Here is a 355-nt window from a genome sequence, read left to right on the forward strand (position 1 = left end):
TTGCATCGACCCCACCCCCCAGTGTAACTGGTGCTTAATTTATTGACCCTGAAAGGATGAAAGGCAAAGTCAACCTCGGCAGAATTTGAACTCAGAATGTAAAGACAAACAAAATGCCACTAAGCCTTTCGCCCGGCGTGCTGACGATTCTACCAGCCCACCACCACCAATAATAATAATAATAATAATAATAATAATGATCTTTTCTACTCTAGGCACAAGGCCCGAAATTTTGGGGGAAGGGGGGGGGGCAGTGAATTAGATCGACCCTGTCAATAATAATAATAATAATAATAATAATAATAATAATCAGTAGAAATTTGACAAATTAAATCAAATTCACCAGAATTTACTG

The sequence above is a fragment of the Octopus bimaculoides genome, chromosome 2 (genome assembly GCF_001194135.2).
Source record: "Octopus bimaculoides isolate UCB-OBI-ISO-001 chromosome 2, ASM119413v2, whole genome shotgun sequence".
In the NCBI taxonomy this organism is placed as follows: domain Eukaryota; kingdom Metazoa; phylum Mollusca; class Cephalopoda; order Octopoda; family Octopodidae; genus Octopus; species Octopus bimaculoides.